The sequence below is a fragment of the Camelus dromedarius genome, chromosome 20, assembly GCF_036321535.1.
Source record: "Camelus dromedarius isolate mCamDro1 chromosome 20, mCamDro1.pat, whole genome shotgun sequence".
Lineage (NCBI taxonomy): Eukaryota > Metazoa > Chordata > Mammalia > Artiodactyla > Camelidae > Camelus > Camelus dromedarius.
In genome coordinates this window covers 32,149,616-32,169,647 of record NC_087455.1, presented here as the reverse complement: position 1 = coordinate 32,169,647, position 20,032 = coordinate 32,149,616, and the positions used below count along the sequence as shown (strand labels likewise).

Below are 20,032 nucleotides of genomic sequence, written 5' to 3'. Positions count from 1 at the left end.
GTGTTGGACCACTGAGAGGATGAGACAAGCAGGTGGCTGATTTCATCCTCGTGTGGGTTCCAGTCTTGACCTGACACCTACCTAGCAAGTGACCCTGGGCAAGCCACTTTTCCTCTCCCGTGTATTCACCTGTAAAGGCAGGTGGCAGAAGTCAGGGATCCTTCAGGTCTCATCTAGGACGTGATGACAGCTCCGATTCCCGCCTTTCAGTTGTCCTTTCTCTGGCTCCCATAGTGAAACCCCTATGTAATCCTCGGCTTTCTTTCCCTTTCTCCAGGTGGGAGGGAGAAGTTTTGAGACAGAAGGGGTGGGGGCAGTAGAATCAGACAGGGGAACAGGGGTGAGGCAGTAGGATCAGGAAACTGAGCAGTGGTCCTCAAACTTCATTGTGAATCAGAAGCTCCTGGAAGACTTGTGACACACAGACTGCTGGTTCCCATGCCCAGAATGTTTGATTTAGTAGGTCTGGGTTGGGGCCTGAGAAATTGCATTTCTGGAGACCTCAGTTTGAGAACCATTGTGAGGAGAAAACTAGGAGGTGGGGTGGGGATGGGCAGGAGGAAGAGATCTTAGGAAGAGATGCTGTGGGGCAGCAGCCAGAGAGACAATGCAGGACGAATGACATTTGCTGAGAAAACTGCAGCTGGAGAGTATGAACAAACCGTGAGCACCGGGTCAACCCTTTCTGGGGCTTTGAGAATAAGCTGCTAGCCTTCTTCCATCCCGGGGGAAGTTAGCAAAGAGGGGTCTCGAGCCTCTTATAGCACAGCGATGAACACACATCTAAAGAATCCAGTGGCTGATGTGTGGCTTTATTGTCAGAACTGATTATGAAAATGAAAGTTGATGCATAGAGCTTATCAAATATTTTTAACTATAGCAAAGGCTTTAAAAAAAAATCCTGTGAAGTAAAATCGCACCCCATCTTTATCCCTCCTCTGTGATACAGTCGGGGCGGAAATATGGACCAGCTGGAGGGACTGTCGTGGCTGCTGCTCAGCCCAGAGGCGTAAAGTACGGGCTCTGTGCTCTGTGCTCTGTTTTCCATGTAAATGCACGTCTCAGTCATCATTCATTTTTTATCAACTGTGTAAAGTGAATTCTTCATTCCTATCTTGTGATTAATACCAGGAAAACCCCCAAAAGCATAGTATGTGACTTCTAACAAGCCACAGAATTAAAAGCTTTCCTAGCCAATGAATAAATAATTTGCTTTTTTTTTCTCCTACAGACTCTCTCTCTCCTCTTCTCTAGTAAACTCTTTACCTCCTTCCTTTCCTATAACTCTCCTTTATCCCCTCCCCTCCATTCTCTCCCTTCCTCCTTTCCTTCTTCATCTCTGGGATGGTCTATCCTCAGCTTGCCCGTATGTTTGGCAGCTGCAGTGTGTGGGTGGGTGGGGGTGGGGGCCATCCCCTTAGCCACTGTTCTTTCCTCCTCTTTGATGGCTGGTGCTCTTGGAGGGTGAAGTATACAACGTTCCCCCTCTGGAGCCAATCATGTCCCAGGTCTCCCTACCTGATGATAATTATGATAATGATGGTAAAGATGGCTGCTCCTTTTTTTTTGTTTTCGGAAGTATCTACTGTGTACTGGGCACTGTGCTAAGCAGTTTACCCTTCACTCTTCATGGTATTATTATGCCCATTTTACAGATGAAGAAACTGAGGCTTAGAGAGGTAAAATGTTTTGCTCGAGGTCATGCACCACTGAGCAGCAGGGGTGGGTTTGGAGAAGCCATCTTAACGTTTCCTCTCCTCCAACGCTTTTCTACAACCCTACCTCCTCTGTTTCATCCAGCCAAATTGGGCTCGCCTTTCAGGTCTCGGTGGGAAGCATCCCTAATCTACTAGGCTGGGGTTTAGGACCCCAACAACATATTCCCGCAGTGTGCCGTATGTCCCAGCTCCGCACTTGTCAGCCTGCAGGGCGACTGCCCGCGTAGTTGTCCGTGTTGAACAGGAAATGCTTAGTGACGTGCCAGGTACACCCACGGGCTCTCCGAGGATACCTAGAGAAGGAGAAAGTGAACCAACAAATGAGCAAAGAGGAAAGTCTCTAGAGAGGAGCCATGGGGCTAGAGGATGTCCCCGAATCCAGGGCTTATGGAGAACTGGAAGACTTGAGGATGTTTAGTTTAAAAACAAAGAAAGAAAAGATGAAGGGCTCTCCACAGGCGGTGTTACGGCAGAGCTCAGGCTTGTTCTGAAGGCCTTAAAGAGGAGCTGCAGACCCAAGTACCTGTGCTTTCCTTAAGGAAACAGATTTTTTTTCCATATGAAATGTTCTAGCCATCAGATTAGCCCAGGAAATGAACTGCCTCCTCTGGCATGAGGGATATTGACAGCCTTTACATGCAGGGAGTTGAGTAAACCTCTCATCTGCAAACCGTCACATTCCAGGGTTCTGGGGAGGTGCCTGCAGAATTAGGAAATGAACCCAAAGATGAGGACTTTCTCCCCTATTAAAAACAAAAGCTAAGTATTTGCTTTCCAAGAAAAATCTGCCTTAGGAGCCTTTAAAATAACATTTTTTTAAAACAAGGGAGAAACTGGGAAAATTTCAGGGACTGGAAACAATTTGTTGAATCCCTGGGTTTCACTTCTGGCAATGTGAACTGAGTGAAAGAATGATCACAGGTAAATTGCCTTAGCTTTTTTGGTTAATTTATGTAGAGCCTACAGTCAACAAAAAATCACTTAACCCTTAACTCACAGAGAAAAAAATGTGACAATGAGTGTGTATATGTCCATGAATGACTGAAAAATTGCGCTGAACACTGGAATTTGACACAACATTGTAAAGTGATTATAAATCAATAAAAAATGTTAAAAAAATCACTTAACCTTTATTACAGGTGACTTAGTATCATATAGCAGACTAATTTTTTTTTAACCTAAGTGGAGTAATTTAAATTTTTTTGTATTAAATTTTATCTTCTTCATTTAGGTTCATCATTCTTTTTTATTTACTTATTTACTTATTTTAATTGGAGTATAGTCACTTTCCAATGTTGTATCAATTTCTGATGTACAGCATAATGTTTTAGTCACACATACATATATTCCTTTTCATATTCTTTTTCATCATCGGTTACTGCAAGATATTGAATATAGTTCCCTAAGCTATCTATTTTATATATTGTTTATCTATTTTATATAGAGTAGGTAGTATCTGCAAACCTCAAACCCCCAATGTATCCCTTAAAAATATGGAACGCTCCATGAATTTGCGTGTCATCCTTTCGCAGGGACCATGCTAATCTCTGTATTGTTCCAATTTTAGTATATGTGCTGTTTTCATTCTTGACTAATATGGTTTTCCTCTTTAGCTTTGCAAGTTAGAATTATTTGCAAATTTGATGAGATGTGTTCTGTGTCTTCTCCAAGTCCTCACTGAAAATATTAAAAGATGTTTTATATCTTTTGCAATGATCATGAAGAATAATCATCTTCACTTTAAAAAACTTCATGTCTAAATATTTAATGACTGTTAGATATTGAAAATACAAGGAGAGTTAGTTCAAAAGATGCCTGAATAATCACCCTATAAGCATGTCATGTATTCTTGAGAGGAAATATTTTAGAGACTTGAGTTGTATATTAGTTTGCTAGGGCTGCCATCACAAAGTGGCACAAACTGGGTGGCTTAAGCAACAGAAAATTTCTCATGATTCTGAAAGCTAGAAATCCCAGATCAAGATGCCAGCTTATTCGATTCTTGGTGAGGCTTCTCATCTGGGCTAACAGGTGGTCGCCATCTCCCAGTATCCTCACATGGTCTTCCCTCTGTACCTTCCTGCGTCTACATTTCCTCTTCTTTTTTTTTTAAACACATTTCTTTTGGTATGGTTCCTACACAGTAAGCTACATGCATTTCAGATGTACCATTTGGTGAATTTTGATAGATGTATACACCCATGATACCACCACCACAATCAAGACAGCTAACATTTCCATCACTCCCCAAGAGGTGCAATTTTCAAATTCCCAGTTTATCCCTTCCCACCCCTTTTACCCCCTGGTAACCATAAGTTTGTTCTCTATGTCTGTGAGTCTGTTTTTGTTTTGTAGATAGGTTCATTTGTGTCCTCTTTTTTAGATTCCACATATAAGCAATATCATATGGCATTTTTCTTTCTCTTTCTGGCTTACTTCTCTTTGAATGACGATCTCCAGGTCCATCCATGTTGCTGCAGGTGGCATTATTTTATTCATTTTTTATGGCTGAGTAGTATTCCATTGTGTGTGTGTGTGTGTGTGTGTGTGTGTGTGTGTATACCACAGCTTCTTTATCCAGTTATCTGTCAATGGACATCTGGGCTGTTCGCATTTCCCCTTCTTAGAAGGACCTTAGTCATATTGGATTAGAGACTGCCGTAATAATCTCATTTAACCTTTATCACCTCTTTAAAGATCCCCCATTTCCAAATACAGTCACATTCTGAGGAACTAGACTTCAACTTGGGAATTTTGGGGGGTGCAGTTCAGCCCATAACAAGTTGCTTTGCTTTCCACTTGTCCAGTTTGTGGAGGACTGTATGTCTTCTTTGACATGTTCCTAAATGGCCTCTTTTTCCCTTCTGATTCACTTTATCTGCCCATTTCAGGGTGATGTAACTGTTACTGACGTACGCTGGGGAAGCAGAGTGGTACTGACTAATTTACCATCTTGTATTTCTGAGTCTTTAAAAGGCAGGTCGGACAAGCACAATGGCTTGGGCAGCCAACACCCTCGGGCTGCACATGGGAAACCAGTGCAATCTAGCCAGGATGTGAAACCAAGTCCGAGGAAGATCTTTCAGAAGCCAGGAATTAAAACCACTAGCTCAGAAAAGCCTCCTTTCAGTATATCCAGAGGAGGCTGATTTATAGGCAAGGATGAAAGGAGGGCGGTGTGTATATTTTGGCGGCTCAGAGGATGGTGAGGCCGGAAAAGGAGGAGGGAGAAGTTATCGTAAGCCCACAGCCAGCCAATGAGTAAGAACATCAAAGAGAAAGCTGGACAGCCAGATGTACAAAGAGCCGATGCAGGGGAAGGGTCGGGGGAGAAACAGGAGGAATGTAAGCATCTCACCACTTGGGCTCAGAGCCAGGAGGGGCTTTGGAAAGGCTCGATGGCGTACGTGCAGCATGGACCATTTGGCCATGAGAAGCCCCAGGAGGGTGAGCCCCAGAGGCTTTTAAAGTCAGGTTGGACCATGAAGTAAACCGTGGAGGAATCCTGTCCAAGGGGCTCAGACCTGGCCAAGCCTGCGAGAGGCTGCTTTCCATCTCCAGCTCTTAATTCCCCAGCCCCGACACTGGGCTTTCTTCCAGTCTACTCCATCCATTCATTGAATAAATATGTTCTGAGAGTCCCCATGTTCCAAGCACTGTGCTCAGCCTGGTGCAAGATGAAGAATCCTTACATCTCTGGGACTTGTTGATGAGGTGGCCAGGGAGGAATCCCTACCTCCTAGGGCTACCATTCACCCGAATGTACTGGTACCATATCCTGTGGCTGTCCTGTGTGATTGTCCCAACCACTGAAGGAAGTGTCTCCTTCACTCCTCTCTTCCAGTCAGGCTTGAATTTGTCTCCAAAATGAAGCGGAATAGGAAGACCATCAGTTTTACCTCGCTGTTCTTCTATACCAAAATAGTTTAGTTCTAATACCTTATGTTTTGTTTCATAATGTGCCTTGGTTTTATCATTTATTCATCCACTAAAGGAATGTGCATTGAGTATCTATATGATGCACAGCATCGTTTGGATACCAGCGATACTGCAGAGTCAGGCCAGGTCACGTCTGTCTCACTACCTGCCACGCTTTAGGGTTTGGTACAAATTCCACAGTTTCCGGCAGCATGGGTCTTGTGTGGGGAGATATACTTGGGATCAGTGAGAGAAAAACGTCCTCAAGAGCTAGTAAATCTTACTCATAAAACCATCTGGGCTTGATGCCTCTGTAGAGAGGATATATTTGACAACTAATTCAATTTCTTTGAGAGTCATTAGTCTGTTTGGGTTTTCTATTTCTCTTGAGTCTATTTGATAATTGGCATTTTCCTTTAAAATGGTTCGATTTGTCTGTATTTTCATACGTTATAGTTTATAACACTACATTTTAACACAGGGCATGGTATCCTTTAACAAAGGGTGCCCGGTGTTTTGTTCCCATTGTTCACAAAGCTCTGAGCCAAAAGTCTGAAGAAACATTGAGCCCTGGGTGATGGGTGTGCAGGGGATGGGGGAAAATGTCTTCAAGGACTCAGGTTTCCCTGGTACTACCTGGCATTCATTGAGAAAGATTTGCAGTTTTACAAAGCGCCTAATGCTTACCTTACCTCCCTTTCCCTCACAAAACCCGTGAGAGGGAGATTTTATAATAATCCCCAGCTACGGAGAAGAAAAAAATCTGATCGGAGAGGTTAATTTATCCGTGACATTCAGATAAAGCCAGAATCCACTCCTAGATCATACCATTTTAATTAGAAGGGAGTTTAGAAATCATCTAGTTGAGAAGTTTTTAACTTGGGGTCCATGAGCCTCCAAAGATCCCTTGGGCAGACTTCAGTGAGTCCGTAATTTGGATGGGAAGAAAAAGAACCTCCTTTCCCCCTAACCTCTGACTGCAATTTAGCATTTCCTTCTATTGTCACTGTAAACCACAAACCACAGGAATAGTAGCCGTACTGTCTCACCAACAGAGATCACAGATCTGTTTGTGGTCGTAGTTGTCAGAGATAACCCAAAATAGTGCTTACGCTCACCACTACTTCAAAATTACACTCATTAGTAACACACCTTTCGTCTTGTTATTTAATGTTATTTTTTAAAGTACATATGTAGGGGGTGGAATTAGGAGTTTGGGATTAATAGATATACACTACTATACATAAAACAGATAAACAATAAGGACATAATGTGTAGCACAGGGAACTATATTCAGTATCTTGTAATAACCTATAATGGAAAAGAATCTGAAAGAGAATATATATATGTGTATAAATGAATCACTTTGCTGTACGCCTGAAACTAACACAACATTGTAAGTCAACTATACTTCAACTGAAAAAATAATTTAAAAAATAAAGTACATATTTTACTATATTCCCAATTTTTACAAATATCTTGATTCACTGAGGTTGGCCTCCTGTCTTATCCTTTGCATTTATTTGTTTGTTTATTTATTGTCATAATATATACATAAAATTAACCATTTTAACCAGTTTAAAGTGCACAATTCAGTGGCATTAAGTATGTTTACATTGTAGTGCAACCAGCATCACTATTTCCAGAACGTTTTTTCATCATCCCAAACAGGAACTTATCATCATCCCATTAAGAAATAACTCCCCACCCCTCTCCCTTCATCCCCCAGTAATTTCTTTTCTACTTTCTGACTCTGTGTTGCATAGTCTAGCTACCTCATGTAAGTGGAATGATGTAATAATGCTTGTTCTTTTGTGTCTGACTTTTTTCAGTAGCTTAACGTTTTTAAGGTTCATGCATTTTACAGCATGTATCAGAACTTCATTCTTTTTATGGCTGGGTAATATTCTTTTATAGGTATACACTGCATTTTGTTTATCCATTCATCTATTGATGGACACCTGGATTGTTCCCACCTTTTGGCAAATTGAATAATGTTGCTATGAACATTGGCATACAAGTGTCTTTTGGAGTCCCTGCTCTCAGTTTTTTTGGATATATACCAAGGATGGAATTGCTGGGAAACATGGTAATTCTATGTTAAACTTTTGTGAAAAACTGCCAAACTGTATTCCATAGCAGTCGCACCATTTTGCATTCCCACCAACAATGCACAAGGGTTCCAATTTCTCCACATCCTCGCCAATACTTGTTATTCTCCATTTTTTTCCTAATAGCCAACCTAGTGGGTAATGCATTTTATTTTAGACATCTAACAACTGTATTCTGAGACAGGATCATAGGCTTCTCCAGACTGCTATGGAAGTTCCTGGTAAAAGTAAGTGTTAAGAGTGAGGGAACTAGAGCCCAGAAATATTGTTACTGGTTCAAAGTGAAGTAATTGACCAGCAGCAACCTAGGGCTTAATCCCAAGTCTTCTGGGGCTCAGGGGAGCCCTTACCCCTCCTACCACATGGTCTGTTCCCATGCAGATGTTTGCCTCAGCCAGTGGTCAGACTGAGTCAGGGCTGGAACCAAGCCATCAACCAACTAGCCACTGAAGCCGAGGCCAGCCCCAGACACAGACGAGACGGACATAATCCTTGTCTACAAACCGCTGCAACATAAAACTGCCACACACAACCACAGCAGCTATATCTTTATTCGTTCAACAAACATTGGGTGCCTTGTATGAGATCAAACTCCGAGTTCAGTTGGAGAGTCTATGGGGCATCCAAGGGGCCATCCCTTGGAGATGCTCAACTGGTTCAGATTAAAGTTCAGGAGGGAGAAATAACCCTGCTTGTTTCCTTTAAATACAGAATGGTGTCCTGAGCTGAGCTGAGCTGTCATTTCTTGATCAGGAGCCTCTAGTTCTTTCTGCACAGGTGGCCTAAGATGGCTTCCTTTGTCCTGACAGTCTCATGGCCCCATTTTCTTACTGACCTTCCAATCAACTGTGGCTCCTGGACCTTCCCATGCTTGTCAGCTTGGTTTTACAAATGATTGTAGCTAACTTTTCACAAGCGTGAATTCTGGCTTTCCATGGTGTGACCATGAGTAAGTAACGGAACCACCCGAAACCCCAGTTGTCTCATTTGTGAGGAGGGGATGATAATGGTACCTCCCTCACAGAGTGGGAAAGAGGATGGAATGAGGTCATGAAGATAAAGGGCTTGGCACAGAGCCTGGCGCGGAGTTAGCATTCTAAGTGTTTGTTGCTGTTACTGTCGATTTTTAAATTTATTATTAAAAAACACTTTGTACATTGCAAAGTGGTGTTAACAGCTCCCACGCTACAATGAGGTCTTTAAAACTAGGAATTAGGTCTTTTCATCTCTGGGTCTGAAGCATCTGGCCTAGTAGCCTCTCAATACATGTGTACTGAATAAATGAATGAATGAGAGATGACATTTATTAATATTATTAGTATTAGTAATTTTGTTTATCTATTTGATCAACTACCGATTTAAATAAAAAGTAGCAGTTTTTTCCCTTTCAACCTTAAATCAGGTATTGATCTTAGAAAAGAACGTCTGAAAAATAGATTAGCAAAACAATTTAATAAATTTCATTTTTAAAATGTCAAAAGTTTTACCATCAAATTCATTTGTTCATACACAGAACACATTTTTGTTGAGAAGCTACTCTGCAGCAGGCTTGGCACCAGGAGTGAAATCTCTGGGTATTGGGTAGGGTGCAATTGTTATAAGCTAACAGTGCTTTTATTAAAAGATATTTGGATATCTTACAATAAGCCTGGAGATCAGTGATTCCTAGGTCATGGGAGTGGCTCAGCTTTATCACTGAGACCAGGGTTCTGTCCAGCTTTCAACTGCATCATCCCAGGAGGCTGGCTTTCCTTTCTTAGGCTTCTGCCTTTATAGTCACAAGATGGCTGCTGCAGCTCCAAACATCACATCCTTCCATGGTCATGGTCAAGGCAGGAAGAGAACTGGGGTGGAGGGAAGAGGGCTTTTTCATCCCTTCAATCACTCCTTTTGTCAGAGACCAAAATCTTCAGTAGACTTTCCTTTCCTCTCCACTGGCCAAAACTGGATTGCATGCCTACTCACTGACCTAGACTGGAGATTGGGATCACTGGGCTTTGTCCAGTAAAGAGTCATTCCTGGTGAAGGATGGAAACTGTCCTCGCAGAGCTCCTGGTCACTTTCTTGCTGCTTAGAATCTTAGTGAGGAAACAAGAAGGGGATGGGGAGAGAAATGAAATTTAAGTAGGCAACTACTAATGTCATCCAGTCTGCAGTGTTAAGCCATTTTCTTGAAGGTGGTGAGGGGACAGTCGCTGAATCCAGGGGAAGAATGTTCCAGGCTTGCCTGAAGCATTTAGAACAGCAATGCCAGTGTAGTGTGACTCAGAGAAGTAACATGGGGGCCTTGGCGGGCCGTTGTTAGGACCTTGGCTTTTCTCTGTGAGAGATGGAAACCACCGGAGGGTTTTAAGCAAAGGAGTAACATGATGTCACTTGTGTTTAAAGGATTGCTTTGGCTGCAGGATTGAAAACAGACTGTAGAGGGGCAAAGTCAAAGTCCATTTAGGAGGCTAACACTGTCATCCAGGTGAGGGATGTTGGTGGAGGTGATCACCTCTGGAGTATAATGAAGAACTAAAAATTATTTTCTTTTCTGGCAATTTCCTCCAAATCTTCTTGGACAGTACCAGTTGCTGGGAATTTAGGGATACAACCTGCAGCTGCAACTAGAGAACATTAATGTAATATAAAGCCATGCAGGCTGGCTCCCTTCTAGAGCTGTGTGCGTACATTTGTTGTTTCCTGTAGATTAATCACAAAGAAGATGAGAAACTAGACTAAGATTCCTGGATTCAAATTCTGGTTCTACCACTTCCTAGCTGTGTGACCTGCACAAATCACTCTAAACTCTCCAAGCTACAGTTTCCCCACGTTAAATGGGGACAGTAGATTACTGTGAGAAGTAAGGAGTTAGTAATTTTACAACGTTTAGCCTTATATTGATATACAGCCATTGCTCAATAAATATTAGCTGTCATTATAGATAGGGATGTAACTGTTTTCAAGGTCAAGGAACATCTCTACTTAATTTATTTAAAACCATAGCATACTAGAGCTGGAAAGGAACTGAGACATTATTTAGTCCAACCCTAGAGATCAAAGTAACCCATTCTTCTCCCCAAAAAAGGTTATGTGGCCAGTATCACCAGGCTGGTGGCAGAATGGGGACCAGAACATGGGTCTTTGGGCTCCCAGTCTAGTGCTTTCTTTGCTATGTCATGTTGCCTCCATGTAGCTCTTAACACAATGGTGGAAAAAACAGTAATTACAAAAAATGATTATTTGACCCTTACTTTGTGCCAGGCACCATTCTAAGTACTTTACACATACTCACTTTAATCCTTATGATAACCCTCTGAAGCAGGTACAATCATTGTCTCCTCTTGTAGAAGAGGAAACTGTAGGTTAGAGAGAGCAAAAAACCTTCTCAGGATGGAGAATGTGTGTAATGTCGGGGAATGTGGGCGGCCTGGGAGTCAGGAGGCCGCCCCACCATGACCCCGTGTGACCCTCTCCATCAGGAGAATAGGGAAGTTGAATCCAGTCTTTAAAGTCTCTTTTCAGCTTTAGAATTTGCATATCCTAAGTGCGTTGTGATGAGCAAATCTGTAAGAAATACCATTGCAGTTCATTAAACTTGCTGTCTTATTAACTTCTCTTCATCTTAATGATCAGCTGCAAGAAAGACTATTTGTAGAACAGCTTAGAAACTGAAGTCACACAGGCGGGAGGGATTCCTGAAATGTTATTTCTGGCTTCCATAGCAACCCTAATATTGGGCGTTAAGCTTAATGGAGTCAACTACAGCAGCGGGAGCCAAGTGTTCACTTGAGCACCGTGAGTGATGAGGAAACAAATTGCTGCCTCATTTGCTTTCCCTTTGTGTAATATACTGTCTCAGTGTATTTTAGGGAGTGGAAACCTAAGCCAAGTTAGGGAAGAATGGAGGAAATGAAGCATCATATCAAAGTGGAGAGAGAGGACCAGTTTCCAAATGAATTGGAGATGAGAACAATCTAAGTGCCTGGGAGAGTCACTGGGGAAGAGGAGGTTGGGGTAGGCATGCAGGGGCTTCAGGGAGGAGGGGAGAGTTGGCCGCACTTTCACAAAGCTTGGAGGGACTGGACCTTCAGGTGAGCTTTGTGAAGAGGACTGAGCATGCCCAGTTGTAATTTTTTGTTCCAACGTGTTTGGAGTTTTCAGCGGGAACCCACTGTGGATGAGTCAGGCATCAAGAAGGCAGAGATGTTGAGGAGTTGAAGGGACCATTAGGGCCAGCGCAGGAAACAAATCCCTCTAGGTATTTTAAACAGAAAGGGATTTCATACAGGGAATTAGGTGCTTATATACTTACTGGAAAGGTTAGAGGAGTGGGAGCTCAGAGCCATCACATAAGAACCCGTTGCTGGCACCAAGATGCTGTTGCCATCAATAACCACATCTATGAAGCAGGTGAGCAGACCCTAGAACATCAAGTCTGTGTTTCTACAACCTCACTTTCCAGTAGAAACACTCTCCACCTCGCTTCCTCCTCTGTGAGTGCATCTAATTGGTGTTACCTATTTCTCACCCAGGACCCTAGCTGCAAGGGAGTTGGGAACTGCGTTTCTAGCCTTTTTAGCTTCTGCAGTCCTGGAAGACTCATAGAAAGAGGTGAGCGTTCATGCTGTGTGCCGAGCGACATTCAATCAATTGCTATGTCACTTGAAACTTGAATTAATTGGGGAGAGCAATAGTAATAGAGGAATTGGACACCTAAGAGGGATGAGTTGGAAGGTCCCAACTGCTGACCTAAACTATCTGCTCTATCAGCTGAAAGTCCTTCAGGTAGACTCACTCCAGGGCTAGAAAACAAAGGGGCAGAAACTCAACTCCTAAAGACAAAGGAGTTGTCTTTAAATCCTCTCTGGTGCCGTCTCTATAATCTATACACAGGGGACACTTACTGACACTTGAGACCAGGCTGGGGACTCCGGTGGGAGAGGAAGCAAGAGGGCAGGCCTGAAGAGACTGGCTTTGGGTTGGGCCAGGGACGGAGAAGAGTGAAATCTGGGCTGAGTCAGGAGCCCTTAGAATGTGCCCTAAAGGAGGTTGGGCACATTCAAAACCCTTCAGTGGTTCCCCATTGGCTCCTTAACGGGGTCCAGACTTGTTGATAGGAGGCACGTGCAGCCCTCTCTGTCATCCCCATCCTGTCCTTTAAGATGGAGCCATACCACCCCACCTGCATTACCCATGCACACAGCACCCTGCTCTGTTCTGGCCTCCGGGCCTTTGCTCACTCTGACCCTTTGCCTCAGGTGCCCACCCCAAGTCTGCCTAGCCAGTACCTGCTCACCCTTTAACTATAGAATAATATTATAAAACAGTATAACACGATGCCCATCAGTTTCTTTAGAAATCTCCCCATGCACCATCTTGGGATCGTGCTCCCCTCCAGGCTCTAGTTGCCCACGCTTTTTATGAATCTTAGGAAGCTGTCTTCTCTACAAGGTGGTAAGCTTCTCCCATGCTGAGGTTGGCTCTTGTGCTGTATCCCCAGCGCCTGGTCCAGAGAGGAGGGTCCTACCGTATATGCATAACTCAACCAAACTGCAATAATGAGACAAGTGTCTTCAGAGACAAACTTTGCCTTGGCAGGTACAGGGCTGCAGCACCTTCCGCCCCTGCCTCCGGGCAACCTTCCGCCCCTGCCTCTGCGCATGTCCGCACCCCTCCCTTTCCCCAAAAGAGCTAATGTAGACTCTGCTTCCCGGCCCTCCTCTCTCAGCCTGACCCTGCGTTGCTATGCACAGGTCTCTGCTCTGTCCGCTCCTTCCATTTGCTGAACTCTCAGGAAGCAGATAAGGCAATTGCTCAACTTACTAAATTAAAATACTCCCAGGGGTCAAATGCCAGTTCACTTTTTAAAAGCCGCCTACGCTGTTTTTCACTTTGTAGAGAGAAGAAATCACCTGTTTCCCAGGACTTTCTGTACTGTCTTGTACTAGGGGGCTGGCTGGCTGGCTGTGTGTGTGTGTGTGTGTGTGTAGATTACAATTTTAAGATATGAGTCATTTCTCAATTTGAGAAAGGAAGAAAGATGGTGAGGAGGGTTTTGATGGAGAATACCAAGCCGATTCTGTATCTATTCGGTCAGCTCAGTGAGTTTTAAAACCATTGACTATTTCAGGACTTCTTTATACTTCTCTTTCTCAATTAAGAGAAAGTCTGTTGGTCAGAAAAACTCTGAGAGAAGATGTGAGGGGCTTTTTTTTTTTTTTTTTTTTTAGCGAAACTTTTTTTAGTGAAACAAGCAAACTGCTTTACCTTGCAAGGAAATTCAATTCATTGGAAACTGTTTTTTGTTTTTTTTTTTTCCTTCAGGGCTAAACTGGGGCAGCTTTCTCTTTGGCTCCCTCACTAAGAAAATTGTCCAGGGTTCTGGAAACCACAGTTGTTGAACTTCATACGATGTCTCTTTTCTTTCAGCTCATGTAACAGTTACGAGAGGAGACTGCTGTGATGTGGCATGTTTTTTCTTGCTGCTTCTTTTCTTTTCCGTTTTTCTGGCTCGTTGGTGCACCCTCCCCGAGGGCCTTAGAGGACTGTGTTCCTCCAGGAATTTATGACAGTCAGCAGGGACAACAGAAATTTGAGCTGGTGTCAAACCAGGATCCCTCGGGGCGCCACTGGTCCATGTCTCCGGTTTGTGGTGCCCCATTGCTAAACAAAGATGCAGGCTCATTCACCAGAACCTTCTTTTAAATAGAAACAAAAGCAAAAACAAACTCATCTTGACATTGGCAAGTATATTTTGTGTAAAAACTTTCCTGCTTGGACCTTCACAGGCAGACGGAATCCATCCTGCCAGTGCCTCGCCCATCACACCCACCTCTGTGTTCTGCAGGTGCTCTTTTTGTTGATGGCGGGTTAAAGTGTACACAGATCAAATCTGACAACTCATGGATTTCAGCGTTTGTGAACTTTGGTTCTGCTTGTAGGTGTCAGAAGGAAGTTAATAGGATGAAGGCTGATATTCAGACCGTATCTCGGGTGTTCTTGAAGGAAGCACCTGAATGGTATAAACTGGCACTGAAAGCAGGTGTATGCAGGGGGAAGACCACAGAAATCACCTCCATCTGAATGTCTGCTGTTACTTTAATCCCCGGTAATTGGGCAAGAGATGGAAGTGTCTTTGGTCTATATCTCTGCTGGACTCATGCCTCCTTATTCAGAACCATGCTCTCTAGTGACTGTTCTTTGTGATTGAGGGTTCAGCTGTTCTGGCTGAGTGCATGTTATGCTTACTAAATAAGAACTCATTTTCCTTGCCTCATTCCTCAGCCATCTGCATGCTTGTCTCACTGACCCCTGGACTGTAAGCACCCTGAGGCCAGGGACTGCATCTTCTATGTGTCAACATCCCCAGGGCACCAGCATGGTATAGGCACACCTCGTTTTACTGTGCTTCACCTTATTGAACTCCACAGATACTGCGTTTTCTGTTTTGTTTTGTTTTGTTTTACAAATTGAAGGCCTGTGGCAACCCTGCCTCGCACAAGTGTACTGGTGCCATTTTTCCAAAGGCATTTGCTCACTTCGTGTCTCTATGTCGCATCTTGGTAATTCTTGCAATATTTCAAACTTTTTCATTATTATTATACTTGTTACGGTGATCTGTAATCTTCTATGTTCTATTGCAAAAAGATTACAACGCGGTGAAGGCTCAGATGATGGTTAGTGTTTTTTAGTAATAAAGAATTTTTTAAGGTATGTACATATTTTAGACATAATGCTATTGCACACTTAATAGACTACAGCATAGCGTAAACATAAGTTACCTGCACTGGGAAACTAAAAACTTCCTGTGATTCACTGTATGATGGTATTTGCTCTATTGCTGTGGTCTGGCACCAAACCTGTAATACTCTGAGATATGCCTGCATTTTGCCCGTAGTGCCTTCAGTTCACGGCCTTCTATGTGCAGCTCTGAGCCAGGCATCTGTGATACGAGGATCAGTAGGAAAGACCCAGTTGCGATCTCAGAGGTTTGCCTTACAGTTTGGTGGGGCTTGTAGGCCAGTAAATACAGTATTTTGGGAATGCCATCACTGCCCATTGTTACTAACTGTGCTACTGTCATCACTAGCTGGGGATGCAGAAGGCACTTGTGGACTCTAGTAGGTGCAGCGTTTGTGCTTGTAGGTGTTGGAAAGAACTTAATAAAATAAAGGTGAAACTCTGGAACTGAAGGCACCGTGACGCCGCCAAGGCACTGGCCCAGGGCAGAGAGGGTGAAGAGGACATTGCACGCAGGGGAGTGTGTCATGAACTGAGCTTTAACTCCTGAGTCTCATTCAAATCTCTGCAGCCGGTCCTGCCAGATATCAACTGGGGTTTAATGTGTTAACTGGTGACTGGGGGGTAACTTCATAAGCGCTTTTCTGGGACACTTTTCTGTTCAGAGGAGACTCTTCATGCTAGGTCACCTGCTGAGGACCAGAGGCTAAAAATGCAGGTAACTAGAATCAGACGGGCTTGGGTGGGAAATCCCTGTCCCTGCCCACTCCTCCTCCTCATGCCCGTGGACTTGTTACTTAGCCTCTCTAAGCCTCAGAACCCTCACCTGTAAGATGGGTGTAATAATGGTGCCTACCTTATTTATTTTCTGATCCTACTTGAAAGCCGGGACACAACTGACATGAACATGATCCAACAGTGGAACAGAATGTGGATCAGAACACAGGAGAGAACCCAGGATGTAAGGTTTCCGTATTTACCAGATCGTGCCTGGTCTCGGGGAGGAGGGTGCTGGGGCACAGGAAAGGGTCTCTTCTGGACGCTTGCTCCATGGCAGATGGTCTCTCAGGCTCATGTGCCCCTTGGGGTGGAGTCTTCAGATCTGCCTAAGAATCACCTGGAACAATTCTCAGTGACGATTCCTGGGCCCGAGCACCAGAGATTCTGATTCACTGGATCTAGGGTGCTGCCCAGGATTCGGAGTTTTAAATAAGTACCTCTGGCATTTCTGATGTCACCAGGACACTGAGGATCTCTACTGTAGGCTGTTCTTTATCGCACTTCCACTGACCAGCTCCTCCAGCCCACTCCAGCTCGTGGAGGGGTATCTGCAACTTCTCTCTTACTTCCCCGCTACCCCTCCCAGCCACATATGCACATCGAAGGAAAGAAGCCAAGACCCCGACTGAGCATCTATGGACATTGCACTCTGCAGGGTACCAGGGATTCATAGAAGACTACATGTGGCCAGTAGCTCCATACACGAGATGCTCATAGGTGACCAAGGGCCAAGTCTTAAGCTGAGGAGGCAGCTGAGAGAGGATGGTGTGTGGGGAACTATAAACCATCAGATATCGCTGGATATAAGGTTTAGGGCAGGGAGCAGTGGGCGAGTCCAGGAGGCTAAAGAGTTCATTAGTTCCTTCTCCCATGAACATCAGAACATCAGTGACCTCGCTGTCAGTGGCCCTTAGGATGGTGGCTTTTGAAGAAATTGTTTTGGGGAGTGGGTGTACCTCAGTAGTAGATTTCATGCTTAGCATGCACCAGGTCCTGAGTTCTATACTCAGTACCTCCATTAAAAAAAAAAAAAAGGAAGGAAAAAACCCCAAAGAACTTGCTTTGATGAAACAGCATCCTGAGGCCCATTTATACTGAGAATTCACAGCTGCCAAAATCAGCTACTATGACTCTGATTGATGAAACTCACCAAAATATTCATTCATAGGAAACTTCTGCTTCAAAGAGGGGCAAAGTGAGGTCTATTTGTTGGGGGAGCCTTTCTACTCTCCCAGGCCAGGAAAACCATTGATGAGATGATGGGGCATTAAGGTCAGGAGCGATCTAATGGGAATGAGTGGAGAGAGTGTCTGGTTGGCAAATCAAATTTGTGTCACAAGCCCCCTCCAGGCACTGGATGGTGGGAACACGTGGTGCTGGGCTGAGAGGAATCCTGTGGCTGAACTTTGATTCGAGGCTGGAATTGAATAGTGAGGGGAGGGGTCTCACAGGTGCTGGGGTTGGGGAACTTGGGGTCAATGCACAAGGCTTGGGATTTGCTGTCCTGGCTCAAGATTTTATCATATGACTGGCTGTCAATCCAGATGTCCCCTTTCTATGGTTTACACAGTTGATTTTTTGGAACCTTATATGTAGGGCTTGACATTTATACCACTTAGATTTCCTCTTGTTAGTTTTGACTCACTATTCCTGCCTTCAGAAATCCTTTCTGGTCCCGACTCTGTGATTCCTTCCAGCATTGTATGTAGTGGTGAAAAGAGAACCACGAGGGCCCCTGGAATTTGGAAAACTGTTTGGAAAATGTTAGCAAGTGGGGAGTGATTTTCTAATGAGTCCACGATACGTCTTCAATCCCATTAAGAAGTCCAGGGTGTCTCCCTAATATAATCTAATCAGCATTTCAGGATACTCCCCAGGGGTTCTTGAGGAAGATGTGAGCAGAGAGTGATTGATTCAAAATAGCCGTAGCTCAACGGCTGCTTTGTAAAATGTCTGGTGTGAGGCCATGCAGCAGCTGGAGACTGACTGAAGGAAATAGAGAAGAATTGAAATGTGGTCCTTTCAGCCCTGGCCAAGGACCATGATGCCCCTGTCAAGTGCCCTAAATACAGGGGAGTTGCAGGTGAAGTTGCACTGCAGGAAAAATCAAAAGTAGTCCAAACTGCCTCTGAAATATCCATGAAATTAACCTGTAAACCCCAGGGCACGTGTGGACAGAACACATGAGGTGGCCCCAGGAGCCACAGCTCAGGTGTCTGTGGACACAAGCTCACTGAGCATGATGGTGGGTGTTACACGGTAGCCTTCTCTCTCAGTCTAATGTCTTGCTCTCTGTCTTTGATGAGCCCATATAGTTCAAATGCTTATGGGATGCAATTTCCTTGAATTCTGATGTGCTATTTTATATTCTTATAATGGAGAACGCATATCACTTGTACAGTTTGAGGGGACTATTTCTTATAAATTTGTTTCCTTTGCTCTGACCCCATGCCCACCAGCAGCGTCTGCCATAAGTGTGGCTTTAGCTGGAAGTTCATATGCAGACCGTTGATGAGGCCAGCCTTCTCATTTCTCATTGAAAAGTAGTAAGTTAACATGAATTATCAGATAATGTCTCAGAAGTATGATTAGACCTTTCCTCAGTTTCCTAGCAGTGGATGAAATTGAGTACTTCAGCCTTTGCTGTGGAGCACCAGACTCTAAAACCAGGTGGGCAAGATGATTCCATTTCATGATCTGTAGGTCCCTGCTGGGCAGGGTTGAAAGGTTCCTGAGGCTGCGTCCAGGCTGAGTGGGAGAGGGCCAGAATTGATTTTTGGTTAGTAATGTCTGCCAGGGACAGGGGGAAAAACAAGGCATTGCTAAGTCTGCCTTGGAGCCTGGGTACCACTCAGAGGTAGTCAGCCTTGCTCTCCCTTTGTCTGAGCACTCTGTTTATCTTTTTTGTCTGCCTATTTGTTATTATTTGTATGCTTGCTGTTCACAAATAGGAATCTTTCCTTCACTGTCTTTCCAGAGCCGGACACACAATATATACTCATTAAATATTCATTCAGTGATTGGCTTTACCTAAACTGTTCTACTTAACTCATCTACATATGTGGAATCTGCATTTCTTCCTCACGAGCATCAATTATTTGCCTTGCTGAGATCCAAACTATAGATTTCCTCTAATTCTCCTGATCTGTCCCATCTCAGAATAAAAACCTAAATTGTGCACTTTTCCCCCTTTTTAATCTCCTGCTGGCTCTTAATCATCAAGTTCTCTCTCCTTCTCTCCTCTTTCTCTTTCCCTCTCTATTTTTGTAATCGTAAAAATGCTTTAATTTTTCTTCCTTTAAAACCTTCAGTGAGCTAGTTTTTTTCTCTGTCCCTTCATGGCATTTGAATCATTTTCCATAGTACTTCTTTCTTCTTTTTAAAAAAATTTATTATAGTATAGTCAGTTATAATGTATCAATTTCTGGGGTACAGCATAATGTTTCAGTCATACATATACATACAAATATTTGTTTTCATATTCTTTTCCATTGTAGGTTACTATAAGATACTGAATATAGTTCATAGTGTTTCTAGTCACTATTAGAGAATTTTTAAAAACTGCTATTTTCTCCAATGTTACTCTTGTCATAATTCACATGAATGATCTCTTGATAGCTTTGACTTCCTTTCCTCCCATATTTTTGTCCTCTATCATATCTCAGCCATTTACTACTCTTACCATACTCCTGACCCTGTGATTATAATGACTGCAGTCCCTTCATAATCTCAGTTTCAACCTCCGATTTTCCGAGCTCACCCCTTCTAGGACTCCAGCTT

General features: G+C 43.6%; 1 protein-coding gene and 1 pseudogene across 2 annotated transcripts in view; one reads left to right on the top strand and one right to left on the bottom strand.

Moving 5' to 3' along the window:
• MATN2 (matrilin 2) overlaps positions 1-20,032 on the top strand; it is a 119,555-nt gene that overhangs the window by 16,253 nt on the left and 83,270 nt on the right. The window lies entirely within an intron of this gene.
• LOC116149041 (U6 spliceosomal RNA) lies at positions 3,206-3,303 on the bottom strand (annotated as a pseudogene).